Source organism: Sinocyclocheilus grahami, unplaced genomic scaffold (assembly GCF_001515645.1).
Source record: "Sinocyclocheilus grahami isolate Dianchi unplaced genomic scaffold, SAMN03320097.WGS_v1.1 scaffold878.1, whole genome shotgun sequence".
In the NCBI taxonomy this organism is placed as follows: domain Eukaryota; kingdom Metazoa; phylum Chordata; class Actinopteri; order Cypriniformes; family Cyprinidae; genus Sinocyclocheilus; species Sinocyclocheilus grahami.
Window position 1 is genome coordinate 253237 of NW_015506057.1, and position 10167 is coordinate 263403.

At 35.6% G+C, this 10167-nt stretch overlaps 1 pseudogene; it reads right to left on the reverse strand.

Moving 5' to 3' along the window:
* Positions 1-1151: 1151 nt before the first annotated feature.
* On the reverse strand, positions 1152-2253 carry LOC107563544 (putative nuclease HARBI1; annotated as a pseudogene).
* Positions 2254-10167: the final 7914 nt, after the last annotated feature.

Here is a 10167-nt window from a genome sequence, read left to right on the forward strand (position 1 = left end):
TTTTTGTTTAATAAGGTGTAATCCTTCTGGAGCTAGAATAACTCTGTCCCAAGTCAAAATGAAACACAAAAACATTCTCCAAAAGGTCATATTTGATTAAACAATTTCTGGAGGTATGTATTAAGTGATTTTTAGCGCATTCTTTCTGTCTTGTAGCTAATAGAAAGAAGGCTGAGGCCCGTCTAACTGGTGGGGGGCCACCACCACCTCCCCTCACCCCAGCTGAGGAGTTGGCTCTGTCCCTTAATAAAGGACGACCAGTGGTTGATGGCATTCCTGAGAGCACTTCATCACAACTGACACAAGTGACTTACTGAAATGTAGGTTTACCACAGTAGTCCTTATGATTTATTCTAATTTTATAACTTTTAATAAACAACTATCAACGCTGTCACTTAACAGGTTTTTTGAATGCACTTAACAGTAGTCATTGTTTCACATGTGCATTATGCAGGCTTATTTTATTTAACTGTATATGCTGTATACTGTAATCTTATTTGTAGTACTCTTATATGTTACTAATGTCTTTGTGCATTAGTGGTTTTTGTTTGAGAATATATTTTGAGAATCTTATGGGTTTTATTATCTTGCAGTTGCTGATGGACCCATTGTATTATTAGACCTTCCTGAAACCACACAGTCTATCACAGTTGTAAGTGATTATTGTCAGGTACCTTTAGTTGCTTTTAGATCTTTTGTAACAAATTGTCATTGTCTTTTCACACAATATGCCTGGGGATTCACATGCAGATGAAGGTCCTTTTGCCTCAACACACAATCTTAGCAGTGTAAGAATTTGTCTGCAGTTGTCCTATTTAAATATGTTATTGTATCACAGATTTGTGGTAGGCTTTTTTATTCTGCCTTCCTAGTTGCTTGAAAGGAGCTGTATAAGGTCCATCTTCAAAGGCAAATAAGAAAAAGTGACATGGAGGTGGACCTTATACAGCTTCAAATAGAGGAGAAAACACTAGCCATTAAAAAGGCCAAACTTGAAATAGAAATACTGGAGCATCGCATTAAGGTGGGAACTATATGTGAACATTAATCTGTTACTTGTTGTTGAATAGTATATAAAGCAACAAATAAAAATCTATTTTTCCTTTTATTTCAGGAAATAAAGAAATTAACAATGCTTCAATGTAAACAATTTAATTAAAGTGATCTTGACAAATCATATGTCTTAGCATTCTGCCATCTCTTTGGTCTGCTGGATTAATTGGGAGTTCCTCTAGGCCATCTTCATCAGGACAAGGGGGTGGCTTTCGCCTCTTATTGTGGCAATGTTGTGAAGGACAACACAAGCAACTGTGATGTCACATGCCCTCTCTGGACTGACCCTGAGCCCACATAGACACTGAAACCTTGCTTTCAGGAGGCCTATGGTCATCTCGGTCTTGACCCGTGTCCTACTGTGGGCCAGGTTGAATCGTGTCTGTGGTCCAGGCTCAGGTTCAGGATAGGGTCATCATATGGGACAGACAAGGGAACCCTCTGTACCCCAGCAAGTAACCACTGAAGTGTCCTGTAATGATTGAAGTGTATGAAGTGTGAAGATTGAAATGTGTGGCATAATGATGACTCGCTAAAAATTCTGGCATCATGTACGGACCCCTGGCCATTTTGCCTCACCATTAGTGATGAGGTGGGTCGCATTACATATTAGCTAGTTAGTGGGAAGCAGTAATGAGTTTAATGGTATTAACACTGAAAGATTAAGGACTGAAAATTCAGTTGTTACCTGCACATTGATGCTATGGATTGACTTCCTATTAACATAGTCTCCCTCATTGACTAAAGGAGCTTTAATAGGAATGCGGGTGCCATCAATGCACGCGATCACATTTGGGAACCCTGAAATTGAAAGTGATATAAAAAAATTAAGTCTGTGTCTGTGTGTGTGTATATGCAGTATGCATAGATGGATAGATATGAATAGTATGAATAAATATTAAAATATTTTTCTCATAGATTTTCCTAGAAAGGACGAACCTGCCACTATGGAATTCTTCTTTAATAAGACACAGATGTTTTTGGCCAGGGAACTGTACAAAAGTGTGTAGGAACCATTTTAGTGCCAGGCATACTGTACTGTAAATAAATTAACGATTCTTTTGAAAAACGGTAGTGCTCCCTCAAATATTCGTTCGATAAGAAAACACCTCGATACGTGGTCACCCTCTCATGATGAAAAAAACCTTGTATAATCTGTGCTTCCACATCCACAGGATCGTCAGCAAAAGTGCACGCCATGCTCCATCACCTCTCTGAAACAAACTAACCCTGGAACATAACCTGCGGAGCAATCCTCGATTGAGTAATCCTCATGACTCTAAGCACAGATCAAGCACTGTTTACAAGTGAAAACAGTCTGAAACAGTTCTAAACAAATATGTTGGTGGATTTTGATGTGAGAAGACAACAAACTGTAAATCACTAACTCATATCACAAAATTTTAGTGTAGAATGTACACAAATATTCAGAAATGTCAAAAAGACAAAAAAATATATGCTCACTTCACACATTGATTTGAGTTAAATGTACTAAAATGTATAAAGCCTGATGTGTATACCATGTATTCAGTGTTTTATCTTATATTTATTATCATTTTAACGTATAATATAATTTTAATATAATCTAATAATTAATTAATAATATAATCTTATCATTTTATTAAATAAGGTATTTTTACCAGATATATATATATACAGTATATTAAGGCATGCCGTTCAGGAAATTATTGAATATATTGAATGAAATTCTGAATATATAGAATGAAAGTTTGAATATATGGAATGGAACTTGAATATATGGAATTAAAGTCTGAATATATGGAGTGAAACATGAATATATTGAATGAAAGTCTGAATATACGGAACGAAACTTGAATATATGGAATGAAAGTTTGAATACATTGAATGAAAGTCTGTATATAAAGAATGACATTTGCAGTGTATGGAAGTAAAATGCAAATTTGACAGTACTTAATGAATAATAATATAGCTAGTTATATCCTTGTTACAAGAGCAATAGCTTTCTAATTTGAATTACTTTCAATTCATTGCCTCAAATTTTCCAATACTTTGTTGAACTAGAAAAATTTTGGCAATAGCTGGTACAGTACAAACAGTTTGGAGTGTACATACGGTCATCTTGATTTCCATCATCTCAGACATTTCACACAGTACCAGTGTTAATTTTGAAAGGAAATTTTGATTTAGTTTTAGTCTTTTGACTAAAATGCCATATAGTTTTAGTCATATTTTAGTCATTTGAATTGTTTAGTTTTAGTCAACTAAATATACGATTTTAGTCGACTAAATATACAGTAGATTTGACTAAAATCTGATGAGCTTGGTTAAATTGTAATGCATTAAGCATTTAAGTATCACACAACTGTTACTTGAATACATGCCAAAACTGACAGTGCAAAGAGACAGAAAATAGAGCTCAATTCAGTACTCGTCAGGGCCTAACGCATACTTTTTTATGATTCTAGTTAACTATAATAACCCTGATAACTAGTCAAATCTAGTTCAGACTTTCATTCCATTTATTCAAGTTGCATCCCATATATTCAGACTTTCATTCCATTTATTCAAGTTTCATCCCATATATTCAGATTTTCATTCCATTTATTCAAGTTTCATCCCATATATTCAGACTTTCATTCCATACATTCAAACTGTCATTCAATATATTCAATTTTCATTCTAGATATTCAAGTTTCATTCCAGATATTCAGACTTTAACTCAATACATTCAAACTTTCATTCCATATATTTAGACTTTCATTCCATATATATTCAAGTTTCATTCCATATATTTAAACTTCCATTCCATATATTCAAGTTTCATTCCATAAATTCCGATTTCCATTCCATATACTCAAACTTCATATTACAAATACCATAATTTCCTGAATAGCATGCCATAAAAAAATTTATATATATATATATATAATATAGTTATATATATAGTTAACTAGTTATTAATATTAATAATAAATTCACAAAAGTAATTAATTTGACAGCAAATGAAATATATTTTACTGTAATATTAATTAATATAATATTAATTATTGTAATAAAAATGAACTGTCATTTAAAATATACAAAAAATATCGGAATAATATTTTAGAACAAAATATTGCTAACATATATAGTGTAAATCTATTATGATTACATTTTAGCCACATATTTTCCCAGATATAATTTTTTCATATTTATTTATTTATTTCAGAATCAGAAGAGCTTTATTACCAAGTATGTTTACACACACAAGGAATTTGACTTGATGACAGGAGCTTCCAGTTTAGAAGAAAGTACAAACATAGTGCAGACATACATAGGAATAACACAGTAGGGATGTATAACACTAATATAATTAAAACAAAATTAAATAATGTACTATATACAGAAATAGAAGTATAGGAAAAAATATAACTGTTTAGATAAATGTACAGATATGTTTATTAGTGTGCAGATATGTTATTTACAAAGTGTGCAGTTTAATATAATTATGTTAGTTGTGATGGACAATGTATAATTATGAAAGATTAATTGTTCAGGCTGAATATAGCCTGTGGGGAAAAAACTGTTCTTGTGCCTGGCTGTTCTGGTGGTCAGTGCTCTGTAGCGCCGACCAGAAGGCAACAGTTCGAAGAGAGAGTGTAGCACTGTTTCATCAGCTCCTGTGGCAGGTTGAATTTCCTCAGCTGGCGAAGTAAGTACATCCTCTGCTGGGCCTTTTTTGCAATGGAGTCTATGTGAGTGTCCCACTTCAGGTCCTGAGAGATAGTGGTTCCCAGAAATCTGAATGACTCCACTGCAGCTAGACCTGTTTGTTCTGTAGGCAAACTGAAGAGGATCCAGCAAGGGTCCAGTGATGTCCTTCAGGTAGGCCAGGACCAGTCTCTCAAGTGACTTCATGAACACAGACGTGAGAGCGACAGGTCTGTAGTTGTTAAGTTCAGTGATTTTGGGCTTTTTGGGGATCGGAATGATGGTGGAGCGTTTGAAGCAGCAGGGAACTTCACATAGCTCCAATGATCTGTTGAAGGTATGTGTGAAGATGGGGGCCAGTTGGTCAGCACAGACTTTTAAACAGGCAGGTGAAACACCATCTGGGCCTGAAGTTTTTCTAGATTTCTGCTTCCTGAAGAACCGGTTCACATTCTCTACACAGACCTGAAGTACAGGTTGAATGGTGAGGGAGGGAGGGAGTGGGGTTGCAGGGGTGGTAGGTGAATGTGTGAAGTGCAGATCAGAGCGGATGGGGGGTGGTAGACGATCCTTTTCAAATCTGCAGTAAAACATATTCAGATCGTCAGCCAGTTGTTGATTCTCCGCAGACTGTGGGGGGGGTGTCTTGTACATGGTGATGTTCCTCAGACCAGTCCATACTGACGCTGGATCGTTTGCTGAAAGCTCTTTTCTCAGCTTTTCAGAGTAGTTTTTTAGCCACTCTAATCTCCTTTGTTAGTCTGGTCCTGGCCTGGTTATACAAGATTTTAGCCTCACTTCTGTAAGCATCCTCTTTGGTGTGACGAAGCTGTTTGAGTTTCCCAGTAAACCACGGTTTATCATTATTAAATGATAAGAATGTCCTGGTAGGAATGCACATATCGTCACAGAAACTGATATATGAAGTTACAGTCTCTGTGAGTTTGTCCAGATCGGTGGCAGCAGCTTCAAAAACACTCCAATCAGTGAAGTCAAAACAGGCGTGTAAATCACGCTCTGCTTCATTAGTCCATCTTTTAACAGTCCTTAAAACAGGTTTAGCTGATTTCAGTTTCTGCCTGTAGGTCGGTATAAGATTAACCAAACAGTGATCTGAGAGCCCCAAAGCTGCTCGTGGGACAGAGTGATATGCATCTTTTATTGCTGTGTAACAGTGATCCCATATATTTCTGTCTCTGGTGGGACACGTAATGTGCTGCTTGTATTTTGGCAGTTCATGGGAGAGATTTACATAATCGTAACCTATAGGCCTATGAAACAGAACACACACATTGTTATTATATTAGATATGAATGTTATTATTCAAAAGTAACAGGTCACACATTCCTATCATTCCAGCCATACATCTCTGTATGAGCCCCATGTGATGACAGGAAACAATTAGAGCGTGTCATGTGTTAGTATTTAAAGGCTTGGAACTCATTAGCTCATTTTGTTGGTTGAAGTTTCGGAGTAGTCTGTTTTCAGCGTGAAAAAAACTGTTATCATGGGACTGTTTTCACAACTAAAGAAAGCGTTTAAAGTGGAGCGTGCACACTGACCCCAACCATGTGTGCCTCTCAAATACATGCCCATCATAGCAGAAAACCATCCTCATTGGCTCGATGAGACACCTGGTGGTGCTGATGTGAGAGATGAAAGGAGAAAGGAGGCCGGGAGATGAGAGAAGAAGAGGATTTAGAGACGAGGCCTTCTTCACTTATTATGCCGAAGACCTGGGACATACAACGTGGCTAAAGCTGAGAAAGTGAACCAGAGAATTACTGATGGTAAAAACACATATGATGATAGAAGTTTTGATTAAAGGGCAATACCTTAATTAGGGAAACTTCTGTAGTTCTTGTGTACAACAAAAAAATCATTGGCCCAGATATTGCTGTCTTTATCACACTAAACATTTTAGAGTGAGAGTTTAAAGATCACAAATTAAATTAAATTTAAGATTAAGATTTTTAGACTACTACAGTAAACTAAAACCATAAAAGTAATTTACTTTAAATAATATAAATGTCAGCTGAAATTAAATCTAATATTTTAAAACAATAAAATCATTCCAGCTTGTCAAAGCAACAGGTGTCATTACCAAAACAGCCAATATTGTGAATGTTTATTCAGAAATAAATAAGATTTACATTGTCTAAATAAGTAAAAATTTTTTGATAAATTATATCAAACATTATAAGTAAAAAATTATGTAATTAACATTCCCTCTTTAGATCAGACTTCTCTACAACACATCACTATTGTAGAGATTCCTAATCTTGGAGAAACTCCAGTCTCTGAAGTCCTCCCTACTGTAGAGGAACGGCTGGAGCAGTACGTCCTCCAGCATCAGGATGTTCACGCTCCAGTTAGTTTGACTGAAGAGGACAAAGTGGAAGAGCTGGACATATGGAAGCATATAGGTAGCGAAATTCAATTTAAAATGCAATATGCAAAATGGCAATGCAATATTCAAAATGGCAATGCAATATTCAAAATGGCAATGCAATATTCAAAATGGCAATGCAATATTCAAAATGGCAATGCAATATTCAAAATGGCAATGCAATATTCAAAATGGCAATGCAATATTCAAAATGGCAATGCAATATTCAAAATGGCATTGTATTTCTGTATTTAAATTTACATTTTCCATTACCCATACGTGCAAAGTTTGGTGCAAAAGTAAAACGAAAATTAAATTATATAATTTACATTTGCCATTTCCAACAGTAGTCTTAATATGTAAATTGCATGCAAATTTGAACGCTTTATAAGTTGCGAAATGAAAATGTATAACACAAATTGATTTGATATGTGTAACATGTTCAAGCAGAAATGGTAGCAAAATGATCATTTAAATGCTATTTGTCCTAAATGCATTTAGACTAACAGTTAGAACACTTAGGATTGCATTTTCATCATGACGCCGTGGGATATTTGTAGCAAAATTAAATTTGAAAATGCATTCCGAGCTGACCACGCCCACCCTCCGTCAATCATTGCTTCAAGGCAGGGATTGGCGGAAGCGTGGTACGTTTGGATCGTTTGAAACATGGCGGCTGGAGATCTGATAAGATCGTTGAATTCACTGGCAGATGAAGTGGAGCGTGAACAGAGAAATATATTAAGCGTATTCCATGCTAAAATCAAACGTTCGACCGACCGACCGAACGTCTTGAGCTTTGAGCTTGACCCACGTGATGTCAGCATCTTGAAATTAGCGGGTGTTTAAACATTTAAGGAGCCAAGCTGCTGTGTAAAGACTATAAATGGTCATTACAAGCATTACAATAATGATATTTTATACCTGAAATAATACTCAACCATTTCCTGCATCCTGCTTTACTTCCCTGAATAAGTCTTTAAAGGTGTTGTAGGCCAATAAGTTGGTCTGAGTAATAAATTGAAAAAGCTCCCACCTGTATATGACTAAACAAAATAACATGTAGTTTACGTGAGGTTCTGCTATAAATGTGTCTATTAGATACATTAATTTAAATTAATTAATTATACAAAAAATTGTTTGAAATTAAGACTTCCCGAGTTTTTGAACGGAAGTCCTGAATGACTTATTAAAGGTCAGTTAATGAATTTGAATGATTTTTCAATGCCCCGCAGAAACCCTGCCTTTGTTGGAAATGTAAATAAATAATTTGAATTATGTTTGCTTATGTTATAACATTTTTCATTTACAATATTTCATATTACAGTAAATATATATATATATTTAAACATAGGCATATACATATATTTACAACTGATGTTGCAAATTTAAAGATGGTGTTGATAAATCACATTCAATTCAGTCCCGCTCCTGGAGGGCCAATGTTTGTTTTTAACTCCGCCAAATTAGTTTTCCTTACCTTTCATAAAGTATAGAGTTCAAGTTACCTCTGAGTGTTACAATTATAGGATATTTCAGAAACTTAAAAAAGCTACTACACTTTACTGTAATATGAAATATTGTTACTGAAAAGTGTTATAACATAATCAAACATAATTCAAATAATGTATTTACATTTCCAACAAAGGCAGGGTTTCTGTGGGGCATTGAAAATCATTCAAATTCATTAAATGACCTTTAATAACAGTCATTCAGGATTTCCGTTCAAAAACTCGGGAAGTCTTAATTTAAAAAAAACTTTGTATAATTAATTAATTTAAATTAATGTATCTAATTGATATAAACGAAAGCTATTGGCTATTTTAAAATGGCTGCTTGATGTGTCCCGCCCTGTCTTCCTGTTTCAGTTAAAATGACGTCAACACAGAGTAACGCTGCGTATTTCTAAGCATTTCAGGGGACCTTTAATTCATATTATTTATGTGATTTGATCCATATTATTGGTATTCCCCTCTTTAGATAAGACTTCTCAACAGCAAATTGTAGAGATTCATGACCTTGGAGAAGCTCCAGTCTCTGAAGTCCTTCCTGCTCCTGAGGAACAGCTGGAGCAGGACGTCCTCCAGTATCTTCTTTTTGATATTGTGGTCGAATATTTCTAACCTCTGCATAACTTGGGGATGTGCTAATCGCCTTCCTGATATTATTGATCTTCTCAGACAAGAAGGAAGCAAACTCATTGCATTTGCTGTCGGAGAGCATTTCACTGGCAATCTGATTTGGGGGGTTTGTCAGTCTCTCAACAGTAGCAAAAAGAGTGCGAGTGTTGTTTAAGTTACTGTTTATAAGGTTTGAGAAGAATGACTGTCTAGCTTTGCCTAGTTCCACATTGAAAGTACGAAGGCTGTCTTTATATATGCTATAGTGTATTTCAAGTTTCGTCTTCCGCCACATCCGCTCAGCTTTTCTGCATTGTCTTTTCATACTCTGAACTGACATCAGGACGTTCACACTTTAGTTAGCTCCACTGAAGATGATGAAGCAGAGGAGCCAGACAACAATAATAGTAATTCATATATGAGAATTAGTATGTAAAATGTCATTTTAAATTATAAAATGCATAAAAAATCATGCTCAACATTTGTTTATCTTTTAATAGGCCACATTTTCTGGCGATATGAATTTGGCCCCAAGCTGGATGAAGGAGGCTATGGCTATGTGCATGCAGGAACTCAATGCAAGGATGGCCTGAAGGTTTCATTTTTTTACTTACTCCTTTTTCACTTACAAAACTTTCCATACCTGTTCAGTATTCATGACTGGAATGATCTCTGTGCACATGTTAATTGTTTTGTTAATCAAGTGGCTGTGAAAACTGAAGACAAGACACCAGATATGCCATAGATCAGAGTTGTAAGTAGCCTGCGCTTTCTGTTTCTAACATCTTATATTCATGTTCATCTGAGAAAGCACCTCTATCTAAGCATCATATGTTCTTTCTTTTAGCCTGGTCATCCCAAACACCTCCCAATAGAGATCGGCCTGACACTCATGGTCAATAAGGGCCCCAGCGATCATTAAACTCCTGGACC